At 48.9% G+C, this 19,820-nt stretch overlaps 1 protein-coding gene across 1 annotated transcript in view; it reads left to right on the plus strand.

The window, feature by feature from the left end:
• The window catches only part of LOC138569456 (metalloproteinase inhibitor 1-like), a 114,443-nt gene that overhangs the window by 90,990 nt on the left and 3,633 nt on the right, over positions 1-19,820 (plus strand). The gene's annotated exons all lie outside the window — the stretch shown is intronic.

Consider the following 19,820-nt stretch of genomic DNA (forward strand, 5'->3'; position numbering starts at 1 on the left):
CAGGTGGCAAGAGACACCTGACATGGTAGGCAATGTAGAGCTGCAAAGGCCAAGTTACTGAGGGCCCTGAAATCCAACACTGCAGGGATAAAAGAAGAAGTTGCAAGCTATAGAAAATCCTATAATATTCTCCTTAATGAGAACGAAAAGCAAATCGCTTGAGACTTGGGAAGCCGGATGAAGGCACCCAAGAAAATAACTCTAAAGATTTCTGGAAGATAGTTACGAAAGAAATCGAAACAAGAAGAATTGGATCCAAGCAGTCCTCAAAGAGAATACCTGGCTGGAGCACTTCTCGGCCAATATGTAGAAAATAGGGCAGACTTTCAGCTAGATCACCAGGAAATATTGAACTTGTGTGATTATTATCTTAATATAGCCCCATTAGAACTAACATTGCAGGAAGTATTCATATGCAATCATGAAGAAAGGCCCCCAGTCCATATTCCCTGGCAGACCATTATATGAGTGAACGAGGTGTATGGGCTCTATATCTCCAACTTCTTTTCAATGTCATCTTAAAGACACATAAAAAACACCTACCTGACATGTAGCAAAGATTGCCGCAATCTTCCAAACAGGGGACCTTATACACTCAAAGATTATAGGCCAATCTCACTACTGGATGCCAGTAGTATAGGTTTTGGCAAAAATCTTCAAATCAAACTAGAGGATTGGGTAACAGAAACCAATTCCTTAAGTCATCTGCACACAGGGTTTACAAAATGGTTGAGCACAATCCCTCCATGATCCCGGACACATACATTAACATCAAGGGTGCCATTAGCCAGAATGTTCTGATCTGCACTATGGCAAGCACTCCCTCGCCCCATTGCTCAAGGCAATAATAGAGCTATACGAGAACAGGGCAGCAAAATTCAGGTGGGCCTAGGAGGAGAGAGCACTAACACCTTCCCAGGTATTAAGGGGGTAAGACAAGGGTGTATTCTTCCCCCCTCCTTTTTAACTTATTTTTTGATGGAGTATTGAGGGAACTCCCATGTAACACATCGGATATTCCCACTATAGGTGGTGATAGAATGTTTTTTCTTCTTTTTGGTGATAATATTGTTGTAATCATGTCTCGCACACTGACGGGCCGTGTTAGGCTGACAGACCATTTTGTTAAGTTTTGCAAGGGACAAGATCTGGAAATTAATACAAACAAAACAGCAATTATGAGATGCGGCAAACATTGTGGTCCCTGCAAAGAACAGATATTATGATCGATGAAAAGAAAATAGAAGTGGTCCCTTACTTTGATTTCCTGAGTGCTAGAATTGCATGAGACAAACTATTGAGGGAACACACTACTGCACATCTGACATTAGCTAGAAAGTCTAACGATATGACAGGTTTTTCAAATCCTTTGCCAAAAAAACGTTTAGGTCCAGAATTAGAAATGTATAGAGCACAGGTCATGGCAGCTACCATGAATGGAGCAGAATTGTGGGGACACCTAAAGGCCCCAGCCATTGCTGTGACAGAAAATAATGTTCTAAAAAGATTACTGCCGGTCTCGGAAAATATGCCTACTACACCGTTATATATGGTACTTGGTGTGTGTTAGGAAAGATTTCAAATTGTAGGTAATTTTCCTTCCATGTGGCAACCCCCAAACGTTTTGCTGTTGTTTTACACCCTGATCTAGACTTTGCCAGAGAAGCGCAGCCTTCTGCCGCACTCCTCTGGGCTTTCGCTCCATTCTTACGGGGAAACTGACATGCCCTTAAGACAGTCAGTACCGGGAAACGTTGTTTTCCGTAGTTCATTTCTCATGTTGCAGCTTTCGCGCAACATGGCACAAGAGGGCACTGTAAGCTAAGTTACTGCTCTCTTGGGTCTCTAGTCACTCTACAGGCCCCAGACACTCTCTTTGGATTGTAAATGAACAGTGCAAGTGAATCGCGGATGGGACTGGTGGCAGTGATCGTTTCTTTGTGTTTTGCGCTCCTTTTGGCTGTTTAAGCGCGTTTCTCGCGCTTAGCCCAAAATGATGGCCTGGCTTGCAAAATGGCCAGACCACGAGGCTCTTTGTCCTGTCCGCGACCGTCTTGCCCCCTTCACCTTCCCCAGGTCGAGCTGACCTGGGGCCTTCCTTATTTGGGCATGTACTTTCCCGTGAAACACAGATGCTTTCGCAGGCTTCTACAGGCCTTGTGTGTGCCTCCAGGATGTGGGCTGGGATGTCTGGTTCCAATACACATCCTGGGTGCCAGATAGTCTAGTGTGTCTTGAATGCCTGGGACCACAGTGGTCTGTGATAGGTCCACGTATGGTGTGAGTGTTTTGTGAGCAGATCTCCCATTGGGTCCTCTTCGTTTTGGCGCGAAGGGAACCCTGGATAAGAGGAGGCTGGAAATACCAATACCATGTCGATCTCCTGAGTTCGCACGAACAAGGGATATAGGAGCCAAGTATGCTGCAACTACGAGGCTGAACCGAGGAATCGTTGGTGACCCGCTGAAGGACTGCTCCTTTGCACTGCTGTCGCCCTGTGAGACCATTCTGCCCCTGATCGAACGAGAAGGCATGTACTGGTACTTCGACCCTTTGGAATAGTGGGAACAACTATTCTCGGCATCTTCATCATCTCCTGCACGTAAGCCTTCGGAAGCGTCCCTGGGCCATCCAGCGGACTAACCAGCCTACACAGGAGTCTTGCTCTGTTACCGCCGTCAGGTTTTGTTGTACTCCGAGTCCTTAGCACTCTCACACGATTCGTACACTTGGCATTCCCAGGTCTGATGTGAGAAGTGTGCATTGGGCTGAAATACACACGGCCGCTTCGTTGCCCTGCTGTGGTAACAAACTGTGTGGGTTCGCTGCTTTTGGGACATCCTCAACTCTAACTTCTGCTGCCGCGGAATCTACACGACGCCGAGACGTCCCCTGATCATATCTGAACCTGCCAGCACTGAAACTGACGCAGAGAAGCCTGGGTCTGCCTGCATCGGGGACCGGTGAGTAGCAACGCTAGGAACCGGTCGCCCTCCTGCAGTAGCCTGTAGCTTTTCCTCGCTGTGTTAAACAGCACGCCTTTTTCGCACTCGCGCTCTGCTTCTGCCCACAAGTGGAGGCCGCGCTTGAGTAGCGGAGATCTGTTCACCCTCCTTTGTTCACCGCTCTGAACTGCCTGATTTCCTTGAAGAGACTCCCCTTGGCCCGTTGGCACCAGCGTGTGCAGGTTCTTTTGAGCACAAGGCTCCACTCTTCGTAGGGCTCGGACTTCCTTCTAGTTAGGTGGCCTCTGAAGGCGAACTGGGTCTAACGATTACTTGCACTGCCTGTTTTCCTCCCCATCTAGGTGGTCTGCAGATTTCGTCCTCCTAACTCTTTAGACCCTTCGGTATTGTGTATATATTGTATTTGATTGGAATGTGTTGGTTTACTTGAGTTTTATCGTGATTCTTTACTATGGTCAATGTTACAGAGGCCTTGTAATAAATGTGTCTATATTGTTAATATAACACCTGCTTGGAGTGATTTGTAAGTGTCCTTGCTTTGTGTGCTCATTGCGGGCTTTCAGTCACCCTCACCCCTCTTGAGACCTAGTCTTGACTGCCGCGATCGCTACCTTGATTGGTCTGGCTTGTCCAGAGGTTACCCTGTTCCAAGAAACTAGGCTGGCCTTCTGAACCTCTGCCCCTCCAGGACAGAGTTCAGAAATCCATCTTAACAAATTGGTGGAAGCAGTGGGATACGACTCAAGGTATCCAGTGTTGCGCACAGGCGAAGGTATTTCGAGTTATTCCTACCAGGACACGTAGTGAATTGTTGTAGTATAACTTTTAAAAGGCCATAGTCCTATCTAACAGTATGGAAACAAATACCTTGTTAACTGTGATAATGTAAACTTCAGGAGACGGTGGATGCCAAAACAATATTTTATTCTAATGGTTAAGGGTCCTTAACAAAACAAAGAGTATCGTCCTCTGGTTTCCTTCACCAGTGATTGACCCTTCCAAAGTAGATTTGAAGCAGTTCCCAGCTTTATCCTATCTCGTGGTATCCGGATAGGCCCACCACTCCGATCTCCGTTCCTCGTCCTCTTCTCTTTCCTGGAAAATGAGAGCACCCTGTCAGTTTCTTTTGGCGCGCTTTTAAAGGGTTCCCTAGGTTTAAGTCCCCACCAATCAGCATCAGCTTTGCCTGGCTTACGCCTTATTGGCTGCTGAGGGTTTGTCCCGCCTCCCTTAAAGGCTGCCGTGTTAGCGTACGCCTTTTCCTGTTTCCCGAGACCTGGGGAATGTCGGAGCTGATCACGTGATCGCAGCCGCGATCGCGTTGTGTATGGGCGTGCTCTGTGTGCCTTCCGGCCGCAGCCCGCTCCGGGGCCGCCGCGGGGCACGCCACGCTGAAGGGCCGGTCGCCCCCACACCAGGCTGCCGTGGAGTGTCTGCGCCCTCGTTCCCCCTCCTTCGGGATCGGGTCTCCCGTCAGGTGAGCGCAGCTGTGACGCGCCGCAGTTCCGAGCCGCGGCTCGCGCTTCCTCGCTCTCGGTGCTCATGACCGCCGAGAGCGAGGGAGCCGACCCGCGGCTCTCAGGGCCCCCGATCGCCGCTGTAGCCAACATAGGCTGCCGGCGCCGAGGCGCATCCCCACACATACCCACCCCAGTCCCAGGCCGTTCGGGCCGGGTCGCACACCTAGATAGGTAGTCGGCCACCAGCTGGAACCTGGCTGGTTTGTGTAATGTAAGGAAGTCAAAAGGCTGAAGGGAGAGGAACCAGCGGAGCACCCTCTGGTTGGTGTCTTTATGTTGTGCAAGCCACTGCAAGGGGGCGTGGTCCGTGTACAAGGTGAACCGGCGGCCCAGTAGGTAGTATTTAAGGGAGTCGATGGCCCATCGGATGGCCAAACATTCTTTCTCAATGGTTGAATAGGCAGCCTCATGAGGCAGCAACTTCCGGCTGATAAAGCATATAGGACGTAGGGCATCCCCCCGGTCTTGTGAGAGTACAGCCCCTAAACCTTGGTTCGAGGCGTCAGTTTGCAGGTAAAATTGTTTTTGAAAGTCCGGGCAACAAAGTACAGGATTCGATGAAATCCTATGTTTCAGGAGTTTTATGGCGTTCAGGGCGTTCGGGTTGTTGGTTAGGTTCGGAACACCTTTGAGCCTTAAAGCATCGGTCAAGGGGGCAGCCACCGAGGAGAAGTCAGGTATGAACCTCCTGTAATATCCAACGAGCCCCAAGAATGCTCGGATCTGTTTCCGGTTGGTGGGAGTCGGAATATCTTGTATGGCCTGTGTCTTGGATAGTTGTGGTTTTAGGACACCCCCACCTACTATATGCCCCAGGTATTTGGTTTCATGCGTTCCGATCGTGCTTTTCCTTGGGTTAATATGCAAACCAGCCCTATGCAGATCGGCAACCACTAGTTCCAGGTGGTTCATATGGGCTTCCCAGGACTTGCTATACACCACAATGTCATCCAGATAAGCGGCTGCATATCCGTCATGTGGACGTAAGATGATATCCATTAACCTTTGGAATGTGGCGGGGGCGCCGTGTAGTCCAAAGGGCAGGACCTTGTATTGATAGAGTCCCCTTGGCGTGGAAAAGGCAGTTTTCTCCTTGTCCTGAGAACGTAAGGGGATCTGCCAATACCCCTTGGTTAGATCTAGGGTGCTCAGAAAGAGGGCCGCGCCGAGGCCTTCCAAGAGCTCGTCCATCCGCGGCATAGGATATGCTTCGTATTGGGAGATTGTGTTTAGTTGTCGGTAGTCCATACAGAAGCGGACGGACCCGTCCGGCTTGGGAACCAGGACTATGGGGGATGACCATACGCTGTTGGATGGCTCAATGATATCCATTCGTAGCATTTCGTCTACTTCTGAACTGATGACTCTTCGTCTGGCTTCGGGGATTCGATATGGCCTAAGCCTTATGGTTTTTCCGGGTTCTGTGTTGATCCCGTGTTCCAATATTCTGGTCCGACCTGGCAATGTAGAAAAAGCATTGGCATAGGGGAATAATTTGTCCATGACGTCTGCTTTCATGGTTGGGGAGAGGACATCGCCCCAACCGATGGCTTCGAGGGTGTCAGGAACAGTGTTCACGGTTTCCTCTGATTCTGACTCCTCGGGTTCTGTAAAGGCACTCAGACTTGGTTCGCTCCACTCCTTCAGAAGGTTGATGTGATAAACCTTGTCGGTTGTGGTTCTATCAGGTTGATGCACCCGATAAGTCACTGGGCTGAGCACGTCCGTGATTTTGTATGGCCCTCTCCATCTGGCCAATAGTTTGTTTGCAGATGTAGGCAGAAGTACCAGTACTTGGTCTCCGGGTTTGAAGGTCCTCATTCGGCTCCCTTTATTATAGTTCTTCTCTTGGGTTGTTTGGGCCTGGCTGAGGTTTGCTTCGGCCAAGCTACGCAGAGCTGTCAGATGGGTTTTTAGCTCCTCAGTATATTCAGTGAGTGATACCTCTCCGCTGGCTTCCCATTCTTCTTTCACCAGATCCAATATCGTCCGGGGTTGTCTTCCGAATAGAAGTTCAAAGGGGGAGAAACCAGTGGAAGATTGGGGTGTATCCCGTAATACCATCAACACCAGAGGCAATACCCGATCCCAATTCTTCATGTCCGGCCCTGTCACTCTCTTCAACATTTTCTTGATGGTCTGGTTATACCGTTCCACCAGTCCATCGGTCTGGGGATGGTATACTGAGGTTCTCATTTGCTTGATCTGGAGGTTCTCACATATTTGCCGTAGGAGGGTGGACATGAAATTCGTACCCTGGTCTGTGATTATTTCCGAAGGCAAACCCACTCGTGCAAAAAACGGAATAAGCTGATCACACAAAACTCTGGCAGATGTCCCCTTTAGGGGAAACGCTTCCGGGTATCGGGTGGCATAGTCGACAATCACTAACAGATATCTATACCCCCTGCTAGCGGGTTCCAAGGGCCCGACAATATCCATGCCTATTCTCTGGAAGGGAACTGTTATGAGAGGCATTTTCTGTAGTGGCGCCTTTGCTGGTAGGGCACCGCTGGTCAATTGGCATGTGGGGCAGTTTTTACAGAACTGCGCCACTTCCCCGTATATGCCCGGCCAGTAAAACCGTTTCAATAAGTTCTGCTGGGTCTTGAGGGAAGCCATATGGCCGCCACAGGGATGGTTGTGGGCCAGTTGTACAACTATGTTCCGATGGTTTTTTGGTAGCACCAATTGCTCTTTGGTGACTTCATCCTCGCCCTTATATCTTCGATATAGTAGACCCCGTCGTAATAGGAACCCTGGTCCCTTACTTAGATCGGGTTCCCCCTCTTGTGTTGCCCTTTCTCGTGCTATCCGTAGGGTTGGGTCAGTTAGGGTCTCCCTTCTAAGGGTGGTTTCATTCTCCTCCAAATTCCAATCGATGGGTCTGGTCATGTAACTAGCCTGACACCATTCCATCCGGGTTCGTCTTTTCCGTCCTGGTATAGGGGTCAGGGAAGCAGAGTCTGACGCTGGGACGTCGAGATCGCATGGAATTTTCTTTCCCTCCAGGACATTTATGGCCTGTTCAAAGCCAGGCAGGTCGGTCCCTATTACTACCGGGGCAGGCAGACACGGTAGGACGGCAGCCCTCAAGGGAGTGGTTTTGTCATTTAGTTCTACCACCACATTCTTCATTGGATACCGCTTTACATCCCCATGGATACATCTAATGGGTACTGTTATATTAGACAAATAGGGAGCGCTACTCACGGTTGGTGATATGGCGGTCTGCCGGCTGCCGCTGTCGAGTAGAGCGCGCGATGGTCTGCCATCCACCCGGATGTCCACCACATAGGGACCCGGGAGGCTCTCCTCCGACCCAGGGCTCAGGTATCCGATGTCCATCGGTTCGGCTGGTCTCCTTCTAGGGCAGAACCTGGCTATATGGCCCCATTCATTGCACTCGTAGCATTGCGGTTGCTTGTATCCTGGTGCTGCCAATGGGTGTCTCTCTTCACCTCCTGGTCTTTTTTCTTCCGGTTTTCTGGAGCTGTCGTCGGTGTGTCTCCACCTCATGGGTAGGGTCCTACCACTCCGGAATGCCAGGGGGTCGGACATCGGGATTGCTATCCGGGCTGTTATTCCTGTTGGTTGTATCTTGTGGTGACCCACCTTCTGGTATGCGGAGGCGATATCTACCGCCTCAGTCAAGGAGGGCCGGTGGTGCTGTCTAACCCACCTCTGCATTTGTCCTGGTAGGGCTTCGATGAATTGCTCCAGGATGATTTTGTCGAGGACGGGTTGATTCGCTGGGGTGGGAGGTAGCAGCCATTTTTCGACCAAGTCTTTTATACGATAGTATAGCTGGCGCGGGCTTTCCCCCACCCTGAGTCTGGTCTCTCTCAGCTGTATCCGGTACGCTTCTTCATCTAGGCCTAGACGATCCAGGACTGCGGCCTTGATTTCTCCGTAGGGAGTGCTGCCATTAGGGTTAACCGCCTGATAGGCACCCTGCATCACCCCGGATAGAAGGGGGGCGACATACTGTCCCCAGCGGTCGGGAGGCCATTGCGCATTCCTGGCGATCCTCTCAAAACTGGTAAAAAAGAAGGCAGGATCTTCCCCCTCCTTATATTTCTGGAGTAGAGCTGATGGCACCAATGGTTGGTTTCTGACGTTGGCCACCACATCAGTGAGACGGGCTATGGTCTCGTGTTGTTTGTCCTGGGTTGTGGTTTGTATGTTGCCCTGCAGCTGGATGGCCTGCTGGAAGGCTTGTCTATCGGCAGCCGCCTGTTGGGTTTGCAGCTGTATCAATTGTTGTAGCTGCTGCTGTCCCTCCGATAGCGTTTTGATTAGGGCCTCCATGACGTTGTCAGTAATCCCACCTTCGTCGCCAGTGTGATAATGTAAACTTCAGGAGACGGTGGATGCCAAAACAATATTTTATTCTAATGGTTAAGGGTCCTTAACAAAACAAAGAGTATCGTCCTCTGGTTTCCTTCACCAGTGATTGACCCTTCCAAAGTAGATTTGAAGCAGTTCCCAGCTTTATCCTATCTCGTGGTATCCGGATAGGCCCACCACTCCGATCTCCGTTCCTCGTCCTCTTCTCTTTCCTGGAAAATGAGAGCACCCTGTCAGTTTCTTTTGGCGCGCTTTTAAAGGGTTCCCTAGGTTTAAGTCCCCACCAATCAGCATCAGCTTTGCCTGGCTTACGCCTTATTGGCTGCTGAGGGTTTGTCCCGCCTCCCTTAAAGGCTGCCGTGTTAGCGTACGCCTTTTCCTGTTTCCCGAGACCTGGGGAATGTCGGAGCTGATCACGTGATCGCAGCCGCGATCGCGTTGTGTATGGGCGTGCTCTGTGTGCCTTCCGGCCGCAGCCCGCTCCGGGGCCGCCGCGGGGCACGCCACGCTGAAGGGCCGGTCGCCCCCACACCAGGCTGCCGTGGAGTGTCTGCGCCCTCGTTCCCCCTCCTTCGGGATCGGGTCTCCCGTCAGGTGAGCGCAGCTGTGACGCGCCGCAGTTCCGAGCCGCGGCTCGCGCTTCCTCGCTCTCGGTGCTCATGACCGCCGAGAGCGAGGGAGCCGACCCGCGGCTCTCAGGGCCCCCGATCGCCGCTGTAGCCAACATAGGCTGCCGGCGCCGAGGCGCATCCCCACATTAACTTTAAATGCTTCTAAATCCGAAACATTGAAAAAGATGTGTGCTGAGAGAGGTGTCTCCTCTCAAGGCACCAAATTGGATATGATCCAAAGAATCGTGGCGTGGCAAGAAGCGCAGCTTGACGCTATAACTTCCGAGGACAGTGCAGAAGGAGGTGGGGCTGCTCTCACTGGCAGAACCGACGGTTCTGCCACTGCACTGGTCCACCGCGACCATGAGGACAGGGAGGATGTGATGTCTAATGTTTCCTCTGCCAGTGTTGATGGGGAGGCCATTCTTGAATTCAAGAAGCAAGAACTGCTGTTAAGGCAGAAGGAGCTTGATTTCAACATGGCCAAACTAAAAATCGAACAAGCAGAAAAACAGAAAGACAGGGATCACCAGTTGGACCTGGCCAAGCTTCAGGTTGCAAATGGATCCAAGGGTCATGGACATGGGTCTGGGGCCTCCTCTCATCCAAGGTTTCCAAAAGATCTGCTCAGTGTGTATGAGGAAAAGAATGACATTATGGACTGGCTGAATACATTTGAGTATGCACGTGAAGTTCAACAAGTTGACAATGCTGAAAAGATTGCCTGGTTACTCAGCAGACTGCCCCATTCTGGCTGTAGTGCTATTATGGAAATGTCGAAGGCTGAGCGAGCAGATTTTGCAAAATTGAAGCAAACTCTCATTTTAAAGTTTGGAAAACTCCTGCCCAATATTTAAAACGATTCTGAGAGTATAAGAAAAAACAAGGTGGTACTTGGGTATCTTATTTAACCGAATCCTTAAAAAACTTGACTGGCTGGGTCGAAGGTTATAAGGTTTCTAAGTTTGAAGGCATGATAAGTCTTGTCATGCTGGAACATATTTTTGCATCTTCTTCCCCGAAGCTTAAGCAGCATTTGGCTGATTCTAAGGAGATAGATCCAAAGAAACTTGCCATTGCAGCAGATTTATGGGTGTCACATCGAGTGTCCCATAAGGACAAAACTCATCCTGGTAAGCAGGAGGAAGGGAAAAAGTCCAAAGATAAGGAGGGTGGAGAATCTGATAAATCTTCTTCTCAAAAGGGCCACAAAAAGAAAAATAAGGGTAAGACACAAGAGAACTCACAGGGTAGTGGAGGTCAGCCTCCGAACAGAACTCTGGTTATAGTAAGCCTCCCTATGTAAACAGACCCAATGGATCTTGGTTTGCTTGTGGAGCGACTGAACATGTGAAGGGAGATCCCCGGTGTAAGGTTAAACCTTTGGGGGTCCACTCCACTAATCTGGCCTTCTCCTCCTACGAGGAAGAAGAGATTACAGGAGCATCCTTCTCCTCAGACTCCTTGCCCAGTGGGATAGAAGCTGAGGTAGTTTTAGTTTCCCTTGGTTCCTGGGAGCCTAAAGTCGCAGAGACTTATGCTAGGATTCCAGATAACTCCAAGCACTACTTTAAAGACAGTGTGCTAATCAATGGAGTAGATACTCCAGCTCTTAGGGATAGTGGGTGCAGTCGAACTGTAGTGGATTCTTTCTTGGTAGACTCAGAGGAAGTTGCCATAGCTACTCTGATGCCCACTAAGTTGGCTGACGGCCCACCTCGCATGTTTCCAGTAATACCTGTAAATCTTACTTTAAATGGTACAGCAGTCAGGATTCCAGTGAGCATTCAGAGAAACATCCCAGGAAAGGTCTTGTTGGGCAACGATCTCAGAGCTTTAGGGCTCGTGGGAGACACTGCTGACAGACCCTGCACACGGTCTCAAACAGGGGCAGCATTGGCCAAGACCAATGCGCTGCCACAGCCAAAGGGGAAACCCAAGGCTAAAGGAGTAAGAAAATCAAAACGAGGGAAAGAGAATATTCCCCGAACTCACCTACCACTGCGGTGGAGGAAGTTGGTCAATCGCCCGGACCTGACGAGGAGGTGGCGATGCCTGAAGTATTTGACCCAAATGACCATCCTGAACTAAAAGACTTGTTAGTAGAAGGTGGTCCTGACAGGGAAGAATTCAGTAAAGGCCAACGTGAGTGCCCATCTCTGGAAGGCCTAAGGAGACAAGCCTGCTCCCAGCTTGGGGGTGAACCTCCTGGGAAGCATCAGATTTATTGGGAATGTGGACTCCTATATAGTGAGCCCAACTAGTCTACAGAAGGAGACCATAGGAGGTTGGTGGTTCCTCTTACTGTAAGACCCTTCCTCCTGCAGCTGGCGCATGAATTGCCCCTTGCTGGTCACCTTGGTATTAAGAGGACCAAGCAAAGGTTATCCATGCACTTCTACTGGCCCAAGATGGGGGTGCAAGTAGAAAGTCACTGCAGGAGTTGTGCCTCCTGCCAGTTCTCTGGTAAGAGTGGCTCAACAATCCAAGCTCCATTGGTACCACTCCCAGTTGTGGGAATACCATTTGAAAGGGTAGGGATCGACATTGTTTGTCCCCTTGACCCGCAAACATCCTCAGGCAATAGGTTTATCCTGGTGCTAGTCGACTATGCTACCAGATATCCTGAGGCCATCCCATTGAAAACTGTAACTGCCAATTCATTTGCAAAAGCGTTACTTGGCATTTTTGCTAGGGTTGGCTTCCCTAAAAAAGTTGTGTCTGACAGAGGCAGCAACTTTATGTCAAAGTATATGCAGGCTATGTGGAAAGCATGTGGGGTTACCTACAAATTCTCTTCTGCATACCACCCCCAGACCAATGGTCTGGTGGAATGTTTCAACAGAACATTAAAGAGCATGATTGGGGCTCTGGAAGAACCTCAGAGAAGAAAATGGGATCTTCTTTTACCATGCTTACTGTTTGCCTACCGAGAGGTACCACAGGAGGGTGTTGGCTTCAGCCCCTTCGAACTTCTGTTTGGTCACCCTGTACGGGGACCCTTAGCCATCGTCAAGGAGGGATGGGAGATGCCCACTCCCCCTATTACTACCAATGTAGTAGACTATGTGCTAGGGCTCAGAAAACGGATGGTACTTCTGATGGGTCTGGCTAGTGATAAATTGAAGGCAGGACAAGCGCTGGTGAAACATTGGTACGACCAGAAAGCTTCCCTCATCAACTTTACACCTGGTCAGCAAGTCCTGATCATGAATCCCATAAGGCCTAGAGCTTTACAGGATAAATTGTCAGGCCCTTACAGAGTGGTGGAGCCCCTGGGTGAGGTTAACTATTTAGTGGACCTTGGAAGGCCTGGACAGGCTCCAAAAGTGTTCCACATAAATAGGCTGAATGCTTTTGTCCAAAGAGTCGAAATCGCAGCACTGCTACTGGCTTCAGATGTTGAGGAAGAGGAGTCTAAACCTCTCCCCGACCTGTTCCAAAGCGGTCCTTCAGATAGCTCCTTTGAGGGTGTCTGAGTGGCCCCTCACCTGACTTCTGATCAGCAAGCTGAGTTGAAAAGTTTGCTTAGGCAATTTTCCCCCCTGTTTTCGCAGTCCCCTGGTTTGACTCCTTGGTGCAAACATAACATAGACACAGGAGACAGCGTTCCTACCAAAAGTAGAGGATACAGGATGTCAGACAAAATATGTTTTTACATTAAGACAGAGCTCAACAAAATGTTAGATCTTGGGGTGATTGAACCAGCTAGTAGTCCTTGGTCCAGCCCTGTGGTTTTGGTTCCAAAAGCAGGCCCTTCTGAACTGAGGTTCTGCATGGATTACAGGGCACTGAATGCTGTCACCAAGACAGATGCACACCCCTTGCCTCGAACAGATGAGCTGGTGGATACCTTGGGTGCCTCCAAGTACCTCAGCACGTTTGACCTCACTGCGGGCTATTGGCAAATAGCCTTAGCAGAACATGCCAAGGAGAAGACAGCATTTTCCACTCCAGACGGCCTTTACCAATTCAGGGTAATGCCGTTCGGGTTGAAGAATGCACCTGCCACTTTCCAGAGGCTTGTGAATCATGTGTTGAATGGGTTGGATGAATTCTGTCTTGCATATCTGGATGATATAGCAGTTTTCAGTGCCACCTGGGAAGACCATAAGAAACACCTCGGGATTGTGCTACAGGCTCTTCAGAAAGCACACTTGACCATAAAGGCTAGTAAATGCCAGATTAGACAAGGCTCAGTGGTTTACCTTGGACATAAAGTAGGTGGATGGAGGATACAGCCTCTACCCAGTAAAGTACAAGAAGTACAAGACTGGCCTACCCCCACTACACAGACCCAAGTGAGAGCCTTCTTAGGACTCACGGGGTATTACCGCAACTTCATGGCAGACTATGGTACCATAGCTGCCCCTGTGACTGCCCTCACCACTCCGAAGAAACCCAAGAAGGTAACTTGGACCAACGAATGTGAGAAGGCCTTCAACGGCTTAAAAGACTCCTTGTGCCAAGCCCCTGTCCTCAGGGCCCCTGATTATCAAAGACCTTTTTTTGTGCAGACAGACACCTCTGACACTGGAATAGGAGCTGTACTATCGCAAGTAGATGAGAAGGGTAAGGAACACCCTATTGGTTTCATTAGTCGCCAGCTTAAGGACAGAGAGCTCAGATGGTCCACAGTGGAGAAAGAATGTTTCTCTGTTGTATGGGCCCTACGGAAGCTGAGGCCCTACCTCTATGGGACCCACTTCACTGTGCAAACTGAGCATAAGCCCTTAAAGTGCCTGATGAACATGAAGGGAGAGAATCCAAAGTTGCTTAGGTGGTCCATAAGCCTCCAAGGCTTTGACTTCACTATTGAACATAGGCCAGGTGTCCAACATAGCAATGCTGATGGGTTGTCCAGAATGTTTAACCGACCTGAACAAGAGACTCATCCAGGGGTGGATTAGTTCTGGGAGGGGCGAGTGTTAGTAAAGATTTCAAATTGTAGATAATTTTCCTTCCATGTGGCAACCCCCAAACTTTTTGCTGTTGTTTTACACCCTGATCTAGACTTTGCCAGAGAAGCGCAGCCTTCTGCCGCACTCCTCTGGGCTTTCGCCCCATTCTTACGGGGAAACTGACATGCCCTTAAGACAGTCAGTACCGGGAAACGTTGTTTTCCGTAGTTCATTTCTCATGTTGCAGCTTTCACGCAATATGACACAGGAGGGCACTGTAAGCTAAGTTACTGCTCTCTTGGGTCTCTAGTCACTCTACAGGCCCTAGACACTCTCTTTGGATTGTAGTGGCAGCGATCGTTTCTTTGTGTTTTGAGCTCCTTTTGGCTGTTTAAGTGCGTTTCTCGCGCTTAGCCCAAAATGGTGGCCTGGCTTCCAAAATGGCCAGACCACGAGGCTCTTTGTCCTGTCCGCTGACCGTCTTGCCCCCTCACCTTCCGCAGGTCGAGCCGACATGGGGCCTTCCTTATTTAGGCATATAATTTCCCGCGAAACACAGATGCTTTCGCAGGCTTCTACAGGCCTTGTGTGTGCCTCCAGGATGTGGGCTGGGATGTCTGGTCCCAATACACATCCTGGGTGCCAGAGAGTCTAGTGTGTCTTGAACGCCTGGGATCACAGTGGTCCGTGATAGGTCCATGTATGGTGTGAGTGTTTTGTGAGCAGATCTCCCATTGGGTCCTCTCCGTTTTGGCGCGAAGGGAACCCTGGATAAGAGGAGGCTGGAAACACCACTACCATGTCGATCTCCTGAGTTCTCATGAACAAGGGATATAGGAGCCAAGTATACTGCAACTACGAGGCTGAACTGAGGAATCACTGGTGACCCGCTGAAGGACTGCTCATCTGCACTCCTGTCGCCCTGTGAGACCATTCTGCCCCTGATCGAACGAGAAGGCCTCTACTGGTACTTCGACTCTTTGGAATAGTGGGAACAACTATACTCGGCATCTTCATCATCTCCTGCACGTAACCCTTCGGAAGCGTCCCTGGGCCATCCAGCAGACTGACCAGCCTACACAGGAGTCTTGCTCTGTTACCGCCGTCAGGTTGTGTTGTATTCCGAGTCCTTAGCACTCTCACACGATTCGTACACTTGGCATTCCCAGGTCTGAGGTGAGAAGTGTGCATTGGGCTGAAATACACACGGCCGCTTCGTTGCCCTGCTGTGGTAACAAACTGTGCGGGTTCGCTGTGTTTGGGACATCCTCAACTCTAACTTCTGCTGCCGCGGAATCTACACAACGCCGAGACGCCCCCTGCTTGTATCTGAACCTGCCAGCACTGAAACTGACACGGAGAAGCCTGGGTCTGCCTGCATCGGGGACCGGTGAGTAGCAACACTAGGAACCGGTCGCCCTCCTGCAGTAGCCTGTAGCTTTTCCTCGCTGTGTTAAACAGCACGCCTTTTTCGCACTTGCGCTCTGCTTCTGCCCACAAGTGGAGGCCACACTTGAGTAGCGGAGATCTGTTCGCACTCCTTTGTTCACCGCTCTGAACTGCCTCATTTCCTTGAAGAAACTCCCCTTGGCCCGTTGGCACCAGCGTGTGCAGGTACTTTTGAGCACAAGGCTCCACTCTTCGTAGGGCTCGGACTTCCTTCTAGTTAGGTGTCCTCTGAAGGCGAACTGGGTCTAACGATTACTTGCACTGCCTGTTTTCCTCCCCATCTAGGTGGTCTGTATATTTCGTGCTTCTAACTCTTTAGACCCTTCGGTATTGTATATATATTGTATTTGATTGTGATGTGTTGGTTTACTTGAGTTTTACCGTGATTCTTTACTATGGTCAATGTTACAGAGGCCTTGTAATAAATGTGTCTATATTTTTAATATAACACCTGCTTGGAGTGATTTGTAAGTGTCCCTGCTTTGTGTGCTCATTGCGGGCTTTCTGTCACCCTCACCCCTCTTGAGACCTAGTCTTGACCGCTGCGATCGCTACCTTGATTGGTCTGGCTTGTCCAGAGGTTACTCTGTTCCAAGACACTAGGCTGGCCTTCTGAACCTCTGCCCCTCCAGGACAGAGTTCAGAAATCCATCTTAACAGTGTGACATGCATCAGCAACCAGATTGCTTTCAAACCTATATGCATCTGGTCTTGGGACTCCTCAAAATTCAGGGCTGGTCTAAAAAATATCCTTTCTTACCAGAATGTTCTTTCCTGTAAATGGCTTAGACACATTTAAATGAATCTCCATTTTCTCAAACGAGAATATCACTGGTTTTCACCAGAGGTCATTAATGGGAATACCAGACAAACTGTTATCGACGCACCCATGGACTTTCTAATAGGCCAATATATAACCAAATGTTTGGATTCATCTATGGGATACAGATATTTCTTTTAAAAAAAAACATTTAATGGAAGATTACCTGTGACATATCGAGAGCCCATTCAAGAGACCTTTAGTTTTAAAAATGTGCCTAGATATACTAGGATCTGTGTGATTACTATGAAAATAAATCCAGAAGAAAATGTCGATTTATTTCTCCCCACACGTGGCACTGCAATTAAATGCAGGGGGAGACCCCCTACAGCCCCCATACTTCTGTCATATGTTATATTACCCCAACCCACCCAATCCCCACACATATCATATCATTTTGAGGATATGCTCACTTTGAAATTCAGCATTTTGTGTTCAGGATTTTCTTTTTCTGTATTTTGGTACATCCTATAGCCAAAGTCAAAGCCAGGTGGCCCAAGAACCTGGCAGATACATGCCCTTTTTGTCCTGAAAACTGGAATTCCTACAACATTTTCTCTTTTTATGTCCACAGCACAGTGACATCAGATGTAGAAATTTGAAAAATTGCCTATTAAATAGAGGTATTCAATGCTTGATTAAAAGAGAAGACTTGTGTCAAAGGGCAAATGCAATAAATCTCCTTTTGCTGTTTGTTACTATCTGGATAAGGCCTGGAGGAGAGAAAATCTAGCAATTATTAGCCCTCAGCATAGCGAGTCTACTGTAGTTTTTTAGGTATACATCACGAGTGTAATTATTTTGTTTATATGGAAAATGTAGCACAAATGAAAAGTAAAACTAATATTAATTTATGTAGCAGAATCTTATCAATTTTATAATGATCAGGATTTGCACTTGTAGTGAGAAAGATGTGCCCATTGTTTTGTGGATGGTTAAGGACATGTATATTAATTGTATGCTTTAATGATTTCATTTTATGCACAGCTTCTTTATGTACTTTTATGGTTACATACCGAAATAAAGTAATTATGATGATGACGTGTTACAAACAATACATGGCAGAAGTGCGGTCCTTTGAGCAGTTCATAAATTAGTCGGTTCGCCTTGTTTTATCTAATTGACTTTAAACACCACCTGTTCCTTTAAAAGCGAGTCCTGGATTTAATAATCTATGACAAGAAATAAACACACACTGTTGTATGGTTCACCGTGCTATTGTTACCCTTTTACGTTTGCAGACTGAGGCCAGATTATCAAAGATTTGCACTGGTGCTAAACAGTGAGCAGATGCTTTGATAATGCAAAATGGAGCAAGCAGATTTCGTCACATCCGTATTATCTAAAATCGTGTGCACTAGGGCAAACTTTAATCAGGCTGTTTTTGCACTATATTTGCTGCATAAAATGCAACCAAAGGTGTCTACTACATTTCTTTCAATGCTACGCAGCAAACATAGCAAATTAAACAGCGTGTGCCGATTTCCCCCGGTGAAAACATGCTGAGATAATAACAATTGGGGCTATACCTTTTTGCTCCATTCTTTATTATCAGAGCAGACAAATTGGTGCTAAATTCATTTGCTCCACTTTTTTGCTCCCGTGCAAATCTTTGATGATTTGACCCCTGGTGGTTACTTATCTTTGGGCCAAGGAACACATAGTGCAGATTTCCCGGCTGGTTGCCTTCAGGCGAGGTTTGCATGGTTGGCCCTGAGTGAGACGGCTAATGCAAGCAGAGACTCGTTCCATGCCATTTCTTCTTGGACTCCACTCCGTGCTGTGGTGGATATAATGCCAGGAAGTGGGGAAGCGCACTTGGGCACCCTCTTGCAGCACTGATGTGCAAATGCTGAACCCATGGAAGAGGCAGGTCAAAGCCATGTGTCTCAGATGCTGGAAGTGTAAAAAATGTGCAAGTGAAGAAATTCGTGTCCTGCCCTTGCTGTGATCGTCAATCACCTGCAACCGGGAAGGGCATAGCATGTCTTTTTATAAAATCAATGGCACACAGAAGTGCTGCTGAGGGTTCTGGGTAATGATGTAGTCTTCAGAGCCAAACAGCATTTCCAATACATATTTCTCCTTTTGTTATGTGCATAGCCACACAGGGTAGGAGGCAGCAAGTTCCCACTCCCCACTCCCCGGCGATCTGATCGTGCCTCATATGGCCCTTCAGGCGATACAGCATCCACAAACCTTGTGGTATAACCACCTGCCATATAACTGGGGACATCCCTAAACCCAGCTCAGGAACAGCTGTCCAGCTTCATAACCAAATTGCCTTGAAAATGACCCCTGAGGGTCGAAATGAGTATCGGCTATGCAATTAAAATACTTGTTGGACATCACAACCAGTGATGTATTTCTGAGTTATTACTAAGAGAGAACACGCTCTCATTCTCATTCCTGATACCTGGTGCGAGTTGGAAGGGTTCAAACCGCAATTGCTTTCTACTTCTGCATGTGACCCATGCAACGGCCCCTCCGCCTTGCTTCTGCCCACTGCACAGCTTTCCCTCCACTTGCCAGCCCGCCAGCAGCCTATCAATACATGCTGGCCACCGGCCTGCCAACTGCACACTGCTCTCTCTCCCTCTTTGTGGTTTCCCTCTGTGTGAACACTTTGCCATAGAAACGCCACTTTTCAGGGGAGCCGGAACACAGTGGTTTTCTCCACAGTTGTTTTCACATTTCTTTGCAGAGACAGGAGCAAAAAGCTTTAGCATCCATAGGTCAGTGCAATGACATGGATTTGGAGACTAACTTGCAGTATGTAACCTTGCTCCATGATTTTATGAAAGGAGAGGGCATTGTGCAAGCCATTCAGCAAGGAATGCTAAACCTGTTTCTCCCGTTATCCTCATCACACCAGGATGTGGTGAGCAGGAGGAAAAAGAGACTCCCAATGTGGATGCCTACAGGAGAACAATTCCCTGGATTCCTGTCCCTTATGCCTGACTCTTGGCGGATCACCAGATCTGGGGCACCTCCCTGCCCCCATCCTGTTGGGGAGGAGCACCATGTTCCGGCTTTTGCCTGCCCCGCCTGTCACCTTCCTCAATCCCTCAATCTCTGTCGCTGAAACTGCTTTGGGAAAAGCAGACAAGGCAGGGAGACATTAGGTATGCCAAACATATGCAGGGTGGCCGAAGCCTGAAAGATGCAGTGAAGGCACATAGAACAACAATGGCTAAATTGTC

Source organism: Ambystoma mexicanum, chromosome 2q (assembly GCF_040938575.1).
Source record: "Ambystoma mexicanum isolate Mex_15411 chromosome 2q, UKY_AmexF1_1, whole genome shotgun sequence".
NCBI lineage: Eukaryota > Metazoa > Chordata > Amphibia > Caudata > Ambystomatidae > Ambystoma > Ambystoma mexicanum.